Source organism: Phocoena sinus, chromosome 17 (genome assembly GCF_008692025.1).
Source record: "Phocoena sinus isolate mPhoSin1 chromosome 17, mPhoSin1.pri, whole genome shotgun sequence".
NCBI classification, from domain to species: Eukaryota; Metazoa; Chordata; class Mammalia; order Artiodactyla; family Phocoenidae; genus Phocoena; species Phocoena sinus.
This window is the reverse complement of record NC_045779.1, coordinates 24774854-24787410: the sequence shown is the minus strand read 5'-3', so window position 1 is coordinate 24787410 and position 12557 is coordinate 24774854. Positions and strand designations below refer to the sequence as shown.

Here is a 12557-nt window from a genome sequence, read left to right as displayed (position 1 = left end):
AGAAATAGAGACACAGATGTAGAGAACAAATGTATGGATATCAAGCGGGGAAAGCGGGGTGGGGGGTGGTGTTGGTGGTGGGATGAACTGGGAATTGGGATTGACATATATACACTAATATGTATAAAATAGGTAACTAATAAGAACCTGCTGTATAAAAATAAATAAATAAATATTTTTTAAATGCCATTACTTATTTTGTTTTAATTTCCAGGTAATTCCTGAGACAGTACTGCCCCAAAGAGCCTTTGCAATTACTTAAGAATATACAAGATAATTCTTACGTTCCTCAATTCAAACGAACCACATAATTGTAATTTTAATAGAAACTCCAGATAATGGGAGTCAAAATTTATCCCAAGATAATTACCCTGCTGTACTCTACACTGTGATAAATATGTATGAAAATAATAGGAGGAAATTCAATGCACTGAATATTAAACTGTCAAAATAGAAATATTTAAAATATTCTGTAATGGTTAAAAGTAAGTTGTACTCTAAGTTCAATGACCATTTGCCAGGAAGAACCAAAGTTGAGAAATTTCTATTAAAAACATGACTCAAAGGAAAAACTGCAGAGTCTGGCAATGAAGGAAATGATCTGATACCATTCCCAATTGGTTATTCCTAAAATCACTTGTCCTGGGTATCTTTAAAAGGAAGTTTTCTGGACTCAGAGGGTAATAGCAACTTCCTGAAAGCCGCAGCTTCTTTCTCACCTTGAAGAATAATTCTAGAAAGCTCCCAAAATGTGTGATGCATTTGTAGGTACCTGGAACTTGTCTCCAGTGAAAACTTTGAAGATTACATGAAAGAAGTGGGTAAGGAAATACATTGGCTGGGTTTATAACTTTTTCTCTGGGGAAGAGTGCTTTGTGGCTGTTTTTCACTCTGGAGGCACTGGCCAGACATGAAATTCTGCTTTCTATATAGAGGCGATAAAAGTAACATGTGTGAATCATTTGTTTCTAGAAACATTCTAGATGGAAGTCACAACTAATGCTTCCTTAAGGTGAACTAATATGAAAAAGGGTATAAATGGAATTGTTATGCTGTACAGAAATGCCAAGATTTTATTTGATTGATAAACTTGAGTATCTTTGGTTTACTTGACTCTCAGTCTCTTTTTATTGATTCCTTTTGCATATAAAATAAGCAATAACTTGGAAATAAAACTGTATTTATTTCCTAGCATGCAATAATTTCCATTTGAAACTGAAAGCTCTGTATTTCTCATCTTAATGTAATTTTTTGAGTAATGTATGTTAACCAATTGTTTTAAGGTCAATCCATTAAAATGTGTGGTTGTTTTATGGGAGAAAAAAATCTTAATTTCAGAAAATATGTTCCTTAAAAGTCTTAAATATTTGTTTGATTTAAAATTAGATGGGATGCCATAGAATTATTGATAATAGAGGCTTTCAGGTTTTTAGGTTCTGGTAACATTGCCTGTGTGTTCCCCAGATAATTACAAAGTTAAAGCAAAGGAGTAGAGAGGCAGTATTTCACTCAGACAGCCATGGCCATGCATTATCAAGTTGTATCCAGGGTTGCAAATTGGGGAGGGATTTTTTTTCACAATATCTCTATTAGAGGTTATGATTGAATCCCTAAATCTCAAGACTTAAGCTTCTTTTAAATCTTATAGTATATTTTTGCTTGTGTATAACTACTGTTTTCCTTGTTTGCAGACAAGAGGGAAATCAGGGACTTCTACATGAGTGAAACCTAGCTTTGTAGAATATCAACTGGTTGTAATTCAATAAACTAATTAATATGCACTGATACAGATATGTCTGTATTTGAGGATATTTACTATTTTAGAAACATTTTACACTTTTAGTAATTTATATTTAAATTCTTATACCATTGTGTTTTAAAATGATAAGGTATTGATGATAATGAAAGATAATAAGATACCTTCTGAAATTAGCTTCTCTAGTTGATTACCTTCAGTCAGCAGGTATTGTTTTCAACAGTCAAATGAGGACAGAATCAAGCCAGTGGAGCAGAATGATTTTCATAAGCTGGCCAGTCTGGAACCACACCGGGTGTTGCATCCATTCACTATGTTGACTCACTCCATGTATTTGAGTTTATTATATTTTGTAACAGAGACAGGACTTGCTGAAACAGCATATTATCTTCCCACTTGTTGCTACTTTTGGACGGGGAGCTAAATCAGAGCCTCGGTATTGCTTGTTTTGTATGATATTTGCCTCCCTGATCCCCACTATTCCTAAATTTTGGTATCTATAAGTAGTCAAAAAAGTATTGTAGATTTATGCACATGCATTTAAAAACTACAACACATCTATAACAGTTGTAAATTATAATTTATGCAGCGACAGTAAGGTACTGCTTGCTCTCTACATTAGGTTGTAAATTGTTCGTTCCATAACTGCCACACATCCCAAAAAATACACTCCTCTTTTTCAAAAATAGGATTTTGCCACTTAAGTGATTGGGAATCAAAGTATTAATTTCTGAACTTACTAAAATAGTGATTTCTTAAACTTTGAAGTTTTCACGATTGATGCTTAAGCCCTCTTTAGCATCTTCTATAGTTTATTGGGAACATCACCATTCTAAATGTTATGCATGCAGGAAACATTTTGACTTTTGGAAAAATTAATGAAAATCTTCATTTCATGGTGGAGTAATTTGGAAAGCCAAGAAAACTAGACTTGGCAGCAAATGCCATGAAATGTGAATTTTGGACACCCAAACAGATTAATTTTAATCGAGTAACTGTATAGTGGTCCCCCAAATCCTATTGTCTTTGACTATGGATTAGATCACTTTTGTTATCTAAGAAGGAAAGGTAGAGATTCCCAAGTGTTTCATGAACTGAGTAAAATGACAGTGGCTGCCCTCATGGTTGAGATGGCCAGTTATTTGAGAGTGCAGTGACTTTTAAAATATGTTATGTCTCACAAGACTTAATCTTTGTACATATTCTTGTGGAAAATTAATAATGGGTCTCCTAAAGAGTTGTATCTGAAACCCGGAAGTGGAAATTTAAAGAACAGACTTACATCTAATTGTGCCTCCGGCGTTCTTTAAGTATTAGCCTACTTTACTTATCTGCAGGAGATGTTTACATAAGACCTTTAAGAACTCACTGGAGTCTTTCACCTTTTATGCACACGTGCACCCACCTACACACACACACACACACACACACACACACACACTACTGCTCTTTCTTAAATAAAGATGTGAGAGAAAATTGTAAACTTGACATTTTTCTTTTCCCAACTATAGGAGTGGGCTTTGCTACCAGGAAAGTGGCTGGCATGGCCAAACCCAATGTGATCATCAGTGTGAATGGGGATGTGATCACCATTAAATCAGAAGTACCTTTAAAAATACTGAGATTTCCTTCAAATTGAGCCAGGAATTTGAGGAAGTCACTGCAGATGACAGGAAAGTCAAGGTGGAGAAATAGGGAATTGGAGCAGAGTAAACGCTGGTTTCTAAATGACTGCTGCCTACAAGAAGCCATTTTGTAAAAGGAGGAAACCCATTCCACCGTAAGCCAAAGATCCCTGACTCCTAGATCTGAACTACGTTGCCTTCAATATTTAGCTGGTGAATTTTCTCCCTTTCTATAAAATGGTCCTTATTAGTTTAAAAAATGATTAACATAATTTATTTGTCATACCATATGTGTATATATATATGTATATAGTATTTGAAGTGAATTAAAATAACGTAACAGTGTTAGAGAACGTTTATAAAAGAGTGAGAAAAAAAGGTAAAAATCACCTATGATTCTACTATCTCAACATAAATTTATTATCTATATTCTTTCACAGTATTTTTTCAAGTGCATGTTTGCATAATATTCTGATCATAATATACATATAATTTTGTACGTTGTTTTTGGCACTCATTGTTTGCTTGTTGCAACATTTTCTTGTAATTTAAAATTACTAATTACCTCAAAATATTCCTGCAAATAAAAGTGCTCTATTTTTAAATTTATTTTCCTCCATCATTATAATCACTTTTTTATTATGCCCGCAGAGCACCGTAATCTTAGATGAAGGTGCCCTGGTGCAGGTGCAGAAGTGGGATGGAAAATCAACCACCATAAAGAGAAAACGAGTGGATGACAAACTGGTGGTGGTGAGTATCTTCTGGCTTCTTAATTCTAGATTCTACTGCTAGGTCATCCCATAATGGTTATTCTACCTAGAGAAACAGATAATTGTCCTTGTAGAACAAAAGGTTAGTCTATCGGGATTACGGTTTCACTCTGGCAATTATCCTTCATACTTTTAAGCTCAGTGTAGGTATACTGTCCCCCAGGAAGCATTCCCTCATCCCTCTCAATATGAACCATATTGTATTGTGCATTTCTAATTATGTTTCTCACTCACCACATAGATTGTAAGATTCCTTGAGGGCAAGACTTGTATCTTCTTGATCTTTATATTTCCCTAGCTTATTACAATATCAGGTATATAATAAGAGCCCAGAGCAAATATCTTTTGATGAATATTGTTTCCTTCCCAACATTGAAGGAGACAATAAACAAAATATAAGTGGTTTAGTCCCAGGGATTTACCAATACATTTTTTTTGTGCCTAGGAATGTATCATGAATTGTGTCCACTGCTACCAGAGTTTATGAGAAAGCATAAGCCAAAGGATATTGAGCTGGACTGAAGTTTGCATCAAAACTCTATGACATTCTGTTGGGTGTGTTGTCCAAACATATATTATTTCCCACTAATTAGCAATCAACTAATTTTCCCCCAGACTGATTTTATTCGATATGGTTGTATTGGTTAAATAAAACTTTTTAGATTTATAAGGCTATGTAATGATTTATTCATTGTGCTAGATAATTTCTTACTTATAATTTAGTGAAGGAAATAGAAAATTGTATTATTGCTTTGTTTCTAGTACATGATTTTTAAAATAATAATCCAAGATGAAAAAATAATAGTGAACTTTCCATTGTCTTAGGTAGAAAATGATAAATATGTGCTATTACGAATATGAAGTCCTTCTTTAGCATAACTACAGTCAAGTAATAATTTCTCAGAGACCTAAGGTAGTTTTTAAATGTAGTGAAATTGTCCACAGTCAGCTGGCCCAAGTACTGTCATTTCACATATATCTGTCCTAGAGCATCTAAGACAGAGACAAGTGTAGTAGCAATGCAGAGGGTAGAAAAAGATTTCTAGGCTATAAGTTTTAATCTGAAAAATTATTAGTAAACCAAGCTATCCCTGGAATCTCTCAAGAATTAAGTCCAAATAATCCCATAATATTTATTCCAGAAAAGAGGCAACAGGCTTGTAATGAGTAATGATGCAAATGTTCCTGTAGTCATCTCCAATTTTTCTTTTTTTCTTACAGTGGAACTTTTTTATTCAAATAAGATATTGACTATGTTCTGGAACTTTCTATTCAAATAAAATCTCCATGGAATTCCAATATATAAAACAACACAAAATGATAATAAGGCCTCCCAGGTAGGGGTGTGTGTTCAGTTGTGTGTGAGTGTGGGTGTGTGTGTGTGAGATTTGTTTCTTCTGCACTTTGTGGAACTTCAAAGCACCTCTACAGATCATTGGAGTTCCATGTACACAGACTGAAATTTCCAAACCACGTACTTACCTTTATAGTAAGCCAAAATCTTTTAAAGTGTGTCCTGTAGTTGATATAATTCTGTTTGTGATGCTTCCTTTAAAAGTAAGTTTATTATTTTCTGAATACCTACCATATGTGTAACACCAAGCTACGGAGAAACCAGAAGAGGTAAATTAAGTTCCTGATCACAATTATTTACTTCCTTTTCAAAAACAGAGAGTTAGACTCTCACTTTGGCTTTACTCAAGAATTGGAGAATTCAAAAAGAGAAGATTTGTAGGAACCTATTAGGAAAATTCTTGGTAAATCAATATTTATTAAGCACTTACTATGGTCCATGCACTTTGCATATTCTACTTAATTTATTATCAAAATAATCCTATGATGAGGATTTGGTATTCCTGTTTACAGATGAGAAAACTGAGTTCAAAGTTTAAGTCTATAAAACTAAGTAGGGAATAGACATAGGAATTTGATATTCAAGAGGGCGATCCTAGCTGGGATATAGATCTAGGAGTCATCAATATTCAAGTGGTAACTTAATTCATAAATGGTGCTGAGATCATTCAAGGAGAAAGGAAAGTTAGAAAGAAGAAAATAGTTGAAGAAGTCCAAGAGGATGTCCCAGGCACCTCAACACAACATGTTCCACACTAAACTTTCACTTCCCCCTTCCATCCACTCCTAATAACTAAATTTATTCTACTTTCCATATCTCAGTGATTATCAGGATGTATTATCTAATTGCCTATTCCACAAATCTTAAAATCATCCTCCAATATGGCTTCTTCCTCACTTTACAACATTTATATTGTTTAAAAAATCATGTTGAGTCAAGGCCTTTGCTGATGCCGGGGACACCACCTACCACAGGCCACACCCAAAGGCCAGCGTCAGAGCACAGCTTTGAAGGTTATAGAAAACTCCCAGGAGACAAAAGAAGGAAGAAAGTATCCCAGGATCTGAAAAGAGAAGGCTTTGTATCTGCAGCCACAGCTCTGGGCAATTGGACACCCTCCTCCCTAAACCTACCATCAGAGCACTAGCAGAGCAAGGAGGATGGGCTGCTGAATGGGGAGAAGCAGGGCTGTTGCAGCACAGGAACTGGGTGACAAGAATAGCAGCAGCAAAGCAGTGAGGAAGGCATGGTAGCTCCTTGACAGTGACAGACATCCTACACAGATTGGGAGCGGGGATGTAAACAGTGTGGTGGCCCTGGATTCCACTTCGGGATGAACTGCTTTGGACTCAGAGGGAGTGCTGAGCAGGGGAAGGTGGGAGGTGCAGAGCAGTCTGAGCTTCTGTCTGGCAGGGACCCAAGAGCTTCATAGGGCAAATGAGTCGGGGGCAGGCTGAAGCACGGGCTGGTCCCAAGGTGTTCTTGTGGACGGCTCCGACTCCCTGGAATGCTGCTATCGCACTGCCCGTGCAGCCCTCTCACGCATACAGGGCCTCCACAGTGCAGCCCTCTCACGCGTACAGGGCCTCCTCTTGGCATTCCTCTGCAGGTTGTGTCAACCAGCCCTGTTGTAGATCGTGCAGCATATGTTATAGTTCTGATCTGGGTTCTGTAACCCTTGCAATGTATGTTTGGAAGGAAATGGAAAGTGTGCTTCAAACTGCATTTCCTTCTTTTTTATTTTTAATGTTTTTTTATTGTAGTAAAAGTCATATAACATAAAACAATACTATTTTAACCACATTTAACTGTACAGCTCAGTGGACACTAAGTACATTCACATTGTCCCGCAACTCTCACCATCATCCGTCTCCCAAATTTTCCACCTTCCTAAACTGAAACTCTGGTTCCCATTAAACACTAGCTCCCCATTCCCCCTTTCCACCCCCTCACCACACCCCCCCCTGCCCCTGGCATCTACCAATGTACTTTCTGATTCTATGAATTTGACTATTCTAGGTACCTCATATAAGTGGAATCAAACAGCATTTGTCTGCACCTACTGTATATTGGAATGCATTTTGAGCAGCTTGGATAAAACCCCAGAGGCCTGGAGCTACGGGAAAACTGGGTTAGCCCAGCTTTCACAAGGACTGTTGGTCCTACTTTAGTTTCTGTCCCAATGTGGGAACAAACTGCTTCTTAAAACCCTTCAGATCACATGGATTGTGTTGTCTGGCATTCATGTCAAAGCCAAAGCCTTAAGCTAATTTTGGACTGACAGGACTCTGCTAATTCCTTATATAAACTCTGGCCTTCCAGGTCAGGGTCTGGGTGGGACACCTGTAACCTTCGTTTGCCTCTGAATTTTCTGGAATAAAGTTGCTTTCTTCTCTCATTTCAAGGTCATAGGAGAGAGAACCAATAAGAAAGGTCATATCTGGAAGCAATTTGGGTTGGGGGAGGGATGTCTTGAGACTCTTCCAGACCTTTCCTCTTTGTCCAGACTGGGCAGTAGAGCCACTGCTGCCCACTAGAAGAACAATTGGCTTGCAAATCATTTCAGACTCATTAAACAGGTAGATGATCAGGATCTGAAATGACTATTGTTCACTAAGGAAATCTTTCAAGAGGGACTGTAGTACCAGGAGAGCTGAATGCCTGCTCCTGAGCTTCTAGTGAGGAGTAGAAGGAATCAAGGCCCCTGTGAATGTGTATGAGACCAGAAGCCACACCATGCTCTGCCATGACTGGCAACTGCCATTCATGTTCTTCAATTCCTGCAGCTCCTGCCACTAATTTTCAGCTGGAATTGAAGTTGTCTCTGGGCACTTTGTCCAGCCTCGCCACCACCCACAATGCAAACCAGCACTGAGCGACAAAAGAACAGAAGCCCCAGAGCACCTCCATAAAGACTAGATGGGGTGGCGCAGTGGTTAAGAATCCACCTGCCAATGCAGAGGACATGGGTTCGAGCCCTGGTCCGGGAAGATCCCACAGGCTGCAGAGCAACTAAGCCCATGTGCCGCAACTACTGAGCCTGCGCTCTAGAGCCTGCGAGCCACAACTGCTGAGCCCACATGCCACAAGTACTGAAGCCTGTGCGCCTAGATCCCGTGCTCCACAACAAGAGAAGCCACCGCAATGAGAAGCCTGCTCACCGCAATGAAGAGTAGCCCCCATTTGCCGCAACTAGAGAAAGACCGTGTGCAGCAACGAAGACCCAACACGGCCAAAAAATATATATAAATAAATAAAATAAATTAAAAAAAAAGACCAGATGGGGCACACTTGCTGCTGCCCTCCACAGAGTACCAACACCCTGTTTGGACTTTTACATGAGAAATAAACTTCCATTTTGCTCAAGCTGCTGTTGTTTGTTACCAACCTGAGTTACTGGACTCCTTAATCAATAGAAATTAGTAAGAGGCCAGATGAGAAATTCAGGCCAGGCTTTACTGGGACTCATGATGCAGCACGAGGGAATGAAAACAAGTAACAGATGCTCTTGCTGGCTCCCCAGGGTGGGGGCAGCCAGTTGGTCCTTTAATTGGGGTGAGGGTAGGGGTGGATCAGTGGGTCGGGCTGGAGTGCAGGGATCATGTGCAGTAGTCTGCTTTTGCTTCCAGCACCTCAGAAGTGGCAGTTGGCAAGTGGGGAGGAGGGTGGGAGAGGGTTGGATTGGGATTTTGAGATTAGCAGATGCAAACTCGTATATAAAGAACGGAGAAACAGCAAGGTCCTACTGTATAGCACAGGGAACTATATTCAATATCCTGAGATAAGCCATAATGGAAAAGAATATGGAAAAGAATATATATATATATGTATACCTGAGTCACTTTGTTGTACACAGCATTAATTAACACAACACTGTAATTCAACTGTACTTCTATAAAAAATTCATTAAATTTAAAAAACCATGTTGATTGTATTAACTTAAAAATTTTTAATTCTTGCTTTTCTCATTCCTATCACCAACAGCACTATCATTTTTTTCCTTAATTACTAATAAATCTCCTTCTTTCAGTCTCTGTCCTCTCCTCTCTTTTCCAAGCCCTGTAGACTTCATGAATGATAGCTACACAATGAAAATTTGACCTGAACACTTAATGATTAAAACCCTTACATGGCTCCCATTTCATCCACAGAAGTTCCAATCTCCTTAGCATGGCATGTAAATATGTCTTATGCTTGCCTTTTCTTATCTAACTTTCTAGTTTTATCATTGCTCTTGTTCTCTACACATTCTTTGCTTCAATCATACCAAAAAATTTTCATACTCTTTATTGTCTCTGATACTTTGTTTTTAGGTATTTTTTTCGGTGTGTGTGAATTAGTCTGCTCCTTCCTGTCTAAAACTCTCCTCTCCCTTCTTTCTAAGCCTTCCCCATATCTTAAACGTGCCTCTGTGCTAATCCTTTAAAAAGTGCTTCAGGTGCCACTTCTATGTATGTGTATTTGTGAATTTATTTATTTTCAAAATGTACTATTCAAGTTTAATTCTTAATTTTCTGTTGATGTGGAAGCATAGAGTAAGAAGATTCAGTCCAATGTAAATTTGCTGGATAAGTCAATTTCTTGTTTTCTATATTTTTACCATAAAACTAAGGCTGCAGCAACAAGACATATCTACAATATCAGTTCTCTGATTTTTCCTCCCTGGGACCTCTTTGAAGCTCACATAATTTTTTACTGATATTGCTTCTATCAACATACATGCAGAAGCATACAGGAAATTCTACTCTTAAAGGAAGAGAGACAGGATCAAACGGATACTTCTCAGAAAGAGATCTCAAAGACAAGTACTGTGTCATATTTGCAGCTGTGTCCCCAGACCCTGGCACAGTAAACAGGAGATTCAGAGCTCAGTAAACAATTCTTGAATAAGTGAGTGAATGCTCTTCCCTGTGCTAGGTGTGGTCTGGAACACGGAAAGAGTAACGACTCATGTTCATGCCCTCAATGTAGTAGAGAAATAGCATGAACATCATCACATCACCTGGGAAAATTGTTCTGATAGTTTCTCCTCCTCCCTCACCCCTCATTCCCCAAATCTAAGAAGAGTTAAACCCTTCCTCCCCTTGACCACAGAAAAAAGGTGTGTGTTCTTACTATAACATGATATTACCACATTCTGATTTCTCATCTTTTCCATCACTAGGTTGACACAGCCTCAGGACACTTATGTATATATCTAACATCTAACACTGTGCCTACAAATATGGTAATCACTTGATAAATTTTAGTGGAATGAATAAAGACACAATATAGGGGAGGACATGAATTCTATGATAAACTATGTGGTATAATCTATGGATTGGAAGGAAGCCAGGGGCAAGCAGAGTAGTCAGTATGTGCTGGAGTAGTCAGGAATGTTTTCAACATAGAGGATGTATTTGAACTGGGTCATGAAAGAGAACCATAAAATTAATTAACTGCTTATTAATAAATTTTACAGTGGAATGACTTGGCAAATACCATTTTACCTAAGTAATAAAAGTTAACATCATCATCAGTAATTGTGAAAATTAACATCATGTGTGTTCTGATATGACACAATGAGAAGAACACAGCATCATTGCTGGAATATTCTTACCAAAAATGTATAACCTCAAATGAATCATGAAGAAACATCACTTTACCCCAACTGAGGATTATTCTATAAAGTAACCAGACTATGCTTCAAACATGTCAAAATCATGAAAGACAAGGAAGAGCTAAAGATATATTTCCATTTGAAGGAGATGAAAGAGACATGACAGTTGAATGCAATGCATGATCATGGACAGTTTCATGGACCAGAAAGAAAAAAGGAAAAATAAGTCTTTTCTTCTTGTAGCAACAGGAAACACTGTTGGGACAATTGCTAAGGTATGAGTGGAGTATGGATTTAATAATGATATTGTTTATTGTATTGATTTCCTGATTTTGATGGATGTTCTGTGGTAACATAGGTAAGGTTTTTATTTGGGGAGTAGTGGGGCAACATTTCTGCAACTTACTCCCAAGTTATAAAAAAATTATATATATATATATATATATAATATATATATATATATATATATATATATATGTAAAGGAAGGCAAACGTGTTAGAATGTTGGTAATTAGAGAATCTGAGAAAGAGTTTATGGAAAATATTTGTGCTGTTCTTGCAAATTTTTCTGTAACTTTGAATGATATAAAATTAAAAGTACCATCCCCCCAATAGCTGAAATCAGAAATTATGAATGTTAACTACTATATCTATATGAAGATTGACAATAAAAATTTAATTGATAGTAATAAGGAATGTAAAAGAGGATGGGGCATCAATTCATGTGAAATGAAAACCTTCATATATTTTATAAAAACTGTGATTCTGGGAAGATGGTGGAGTAGAAGCACTAGGAATTTGTCTTTTCTACCAAGGAAACAATTGGACTAGCAGAATCTCTCTCATGTATTTTGGAACTCAGGAGTCTATCAAAGGCTTACATCTTCCAGGGAAAGATGTTAGAGGGTAAATGTGGTTAAATCCAGTCAATTTTGTTTGTTAGCACAGTATCCACTACCTATCCTCCACACCTCAGCCCCTTTGCTGACAGCTGTGCATATATTACTGGAGGAGCTTGAACATATATTGCATGAGAGAGGGTGGGTAATGTAGACCCTATCCTCCAAATATCAGGAATGTGCGTTCTAATCGCTGATTGCTACTTCTGATTGCAGAAGTGCAGATAAAGAGGTGGCGGTCACCATTGTGTACCTCCTCCCATTGTTGCAAGCCTCTCCCCTCCCACTGAAGTGATTTCCAGGAAATTTAAACGGCCAGCACCTTCCCCTTCCCTTCATTTTTCACTTGTTCCTCTTTGAGGAGCCATAATTAAAGACTAGGACATTCAAAAGCAATTTCATATACAGAGGATATTAGAAAGTCACTGTGCATGCCAAGGGAAAGCCACAGGCTCAGAAAGGACATGAGAAGACCTTAAGTTTATACCTTAACATGATCCCTGGCACAGAGCCAGACTACAGCAATCAGAAAACAAAAGCAAAAAGCAGCA

The 12557-nt window shown here is 37.7% G+C and overlaps 1 pseudogene; it reads left to right on the top strand.

Moving 5' to 3' along the window:
- The first annotated feature begins 656 nt into the window (after nt 1-656).
- Nucleotides 657-4824, top strand: LOC116742377 (annotated as a pseudogene).
- The last annotated feature ends 7733 nt before the right edge of the window (nt 4825-12557 follow it).